The sequence below is a fragment of the Zingiber officinale genome, chromosome 3A (assembly GCF_018446385.1).
Source record: "Zingiber officinale cultivar Zhangliang chromosome 3A, Zo_v1.1, whole genome shotgun sequence".
In the NCBI taxonomy this organism is placed as follows: domain Eukaryota; kingdom Viridiplantae; phylum Streptophyta; class Magnoliopsida; order Zingiberales; family Zingiberaceae; genus Zingiber; species Zingiber officinale.
Genome location: NC_055990.1, coordinates 54,716,558 through 54,720,233, shown reverse-complemented (window position 1 = coordinate 54,720,233; position 3,676 = coordinate 54,716,558). Strand labels below are relative to the sequence as shown.

At 36.2% G+C, this 3,676-nt stretch overlaps 1 pseudogene; it reads left to right on the top strand.

The window, feature by feature from the left end:
• The first annotated feature begins 554 nt into the window (after nt 1-554).
• Nucleotides 555-3,123, top strand: LOC122050424 (annotated as a pseudogene).
• Nucleotides 3,124-3,676: the final 553 nt, after the last annotated feature.

Here is a 3,676-nt window from a genome sequence, read left to right as displayed (position 1 = left end):
ATCTCTCTCGCCTAAACCTAAACCTAAATCTCCAACCATCTCTCTCAGCCTAAACCTAAACCTAAACCTCCGACCATCTCTCTCAGCCTCATCTCCCTCTTCCCCCTTCCTAGATCGACGCCCCTTTCTCTCCCGATCAGGATCAACACACAACACCCTTGCTTCTCCGTCCAACCACACGACATCAACACACGGGCTGCTGAGATCACGCTGCTCTCGTTCGCCACTCATCCAGTCCGCCATTGGATTGGCTTCGTCAACCCTTTATTATCCAACTTTCCCCTCTCCTCCAGTCCTCCCATTCATCCTCCAAACCCTAGCCTCCTCGGATCTCTCCCATTTAGGATATTTTCTCAAAACCCTCGTCGTCCTGCTTTCTATTTTTCTCATGATTTGTTTCTCTTGCAGACTCTATCTAGCTCCACTTTCCAGTTTTTGTCTACCAAGGTGATTCTTTTCATTTTCTTTTTAGTTTTTTGGTGCGATTGATGCATTTTCGTTGTATATTTTGATATTATCTTGTCTTGATCTTTTTTCTCTTGATTCGATATAGTATGGGGGAAGCCAAGGATAATGATGTTTACAAGAAGGAGCTCCTGGACTACGAAGAGGAGGAAGAGAAAGCTCTGGATTCGGTCACTGCCAAGGTTTCCGGTGAAGCAGTGAAAAAGTAAGAACGGTTTTTTATCAGTCTTCTGCTATTTTTTTTTGTCTTTTTTTTCAACTGCGATTGTGGGGGTGACACCCACAATCTTTAACGAAGAGGAGGAAGTACACTAGGAGTGCATGGGTGACACCCAACTACGATTGTGGGGGAAGTACACAAGGAGGGCATGAGTTGAACTGGAATGAGTACCCAACTGCGATTTGTGTCTTGCATGATTCCTACACCTCTTTACTTTGTTATTTTCCCATTATATCTTTGCTACTTTTCCTTTATATCTAACTTTGATCTCATTGTGCTATATCTGGCACATCAAATTTACAGGATAGATGAGGGATGTGGTGTCATGGCATTGGAGGTGAGTCTTTCCCCTTGGCAACTTAAGCCTACTTCTCTCTAGTTTTGCTGTTTATCATATCTTTCATAATTTGCAAATTATCTCTATATTTCATAATTTGTATCATATCTTGCATTATATATAAACATTAGCTTCTCTTGGGACATGCCAAAGTATATTAGTTGTTTAGCAGGATGAAGATCAAATGTTTTTTCACTTACTTTATGTGGGTGTTCACAAAGCTGTTTGTTAGCTTGAGATTATCCAAATATTCATCTTGTCCAATTTTTTTATTTTTTCTTTTTGTGTCAAATGGTGATTCCTCGGTTGACAAGCATGTCATACCTGTAAGATTTGTAGTTCACAATTCTCAGTTACGCTCAATTGTTCCTGCAATGTTTTTCCTGATTCAGAAAAAGGATGAAGAAAGGTCCTTTTTTACTTTTTTAATTGGTTATGCTAGGTCTTGATATTTCAATGGTCAGTTTTGCTGTTGTTATCAAGTGATTCAAGTCTCTTTATGAACTTACACACCTGCCTTGTTCTTTCAGGAGTTAAATCATGCTAAAGAATGTGGAGCAAAAATTTATGCACAAAAAAAATTTCCGCTATGGTCTGCTTAAAAATTTCCTCATTCCAAGGATTTCTCTAGTCAGAAACTTCGTTTTATTCTAGATCTAGCGCTGACGTTCTTTGTTTCTATTTTCCCCTTCTCCTGTACATATTTTCATGCAAAGCTAGATTTTTCTAATCAAATTGAATTATTTAATAAGTTTATTAGGACAGAAATGCTCATGAAGCTAACAACTTAGAGTTGTTACTATTCCTGTGTGGCCGCTATCTTATGCACATACTTTCTTTGAAGCTGGAGCAGAGGAATTTTATTTTTCAACCTCACTATAAATTATTGGATGTGATAAATGTTTTTTTGTTTTTATTCTCTTCCCTTAACTGAAGTTCCATTAGATTTATCTTCATGTTTTTTCTTCCTTATATCATTGTGTAGCGTCTATTTTATTACTGTCGCATAATTTTGTTTTCTTTTTTAGTCTAGGTTTATTTCCATGAAATTTATACAAAAGGTGAATATTGTTTACTAACTATGATAAAACATACAGGGGTTACGTTGGGATTCACAGTTCCGGATTCAGAGACTTTCTGTTGAAGCCAGAACTCCTTCATGCTATCGTTGATTATGGTTTTGAGCATCCTTCCGAAGGCAAGATACAGTATAATTTTTAAATGTACATATTTTTAATTTTAGAGAGATGTTGATATGGGAAATTTTGATTGGTTCCGGAACCACTGTTGAATAGCTCAGCATTTTAGATTTAGTTTTCTGTTAGATGTTTGTACACTCCAATTCACTTAGTAGTTGCATCTAATTCATTAAAATCAATTTTGGTCTTTAAATTTTGTTCATAATATAAAATATCTTCTGGTACAAAAGAGAGCATTGTGTTGGCAATAGTTCAATTTCATCTTAGGCATATGAGGTAATCATTGAAATTATATGGAAGTGGTTTTTTTCAATTAAAGTACTAGAACTATAGACTTGTCCTCTTCTCATTTTACTTGCTTAATTTGAGAGCAAATCAGGAGAACCCTATTTAAATTTAAATAGATATCTCATTTCATCATCGAGTGGATAGATGCATAAATCTTTATGGTATTTTGCAGGTAAAGATCACTTGCATGTTTCTCAGTTTGGTGGAGAATAGGGTAAACCTTTCCATTAAAGGATCTAGAAGATTATTTTTTACTTATTGGGGTACTCCTCAATTTTCATCAATACAACATGAATGTATTCCACAAGCTATTCTAGGAATGGATGTTATTTGTCAAGCAAAGTCTGGAATGGTTAAAATGGCGATTTTTGTACTTTCTACTCTTCAGTAAATTGAGCCAATAGTAGGCCAAGTTGCTACACTTGTGATGTGTCATACAAGAGAATTGGCCTTCCAGGTTTGACTTTATTTTTAAAGAATGATTTCTGTTGATTTTGATGGTTCTAGAATTTTGATTCATATTTATATTTGTGCAGATTTGCCATGAGTTTGAGCGATTCAGCACGTACTTACCAGACATCAAGATTGCTGTATTTTTTGGGGATATTTTCTAATTGTAGGCATCTATATAGAAAGATGCAGGAAAAGATGTTGCTGCAGGATTTCAGATTGGTGGATCCAGTGCCTATGGAGTATGTACCATCAAGAAATCAGAATAAAAATTCCATCCAAGAACAGTTGAATAAAAGGGCTTCTTACTTAAACAGTAGGCTAATTGGTACCTCAACTAGACAATTGGTTGTTGTGCCATGCAATGTTGGGTGAGTAAGAATAACATTATATATCACTCTCACTTGCATATTTTGAGAACTTGCAGTAAGAATAACGTTGACTATCATCAATGTTGAGAAGGAGATTAATTTTTTGTTGGATCCGCTTGGTCACCACATTCTTGAACAAGATTGGAAATATGTTGTCAACATGGAAGTTTTTTGGCTTCTTTTCTTACCTTTGTTGAAACATGGATGTATTTTGATGTGGCAATACAATTCCCACTGATTATATACATGAAGGGCCTTGAAAATGTATAATGTGGAGGCGGGAAGGAAAGGGAAAAAACAACCAACATGGGTAGTTGTCAAGGTATGTCCTTTTGATTAGCAACTG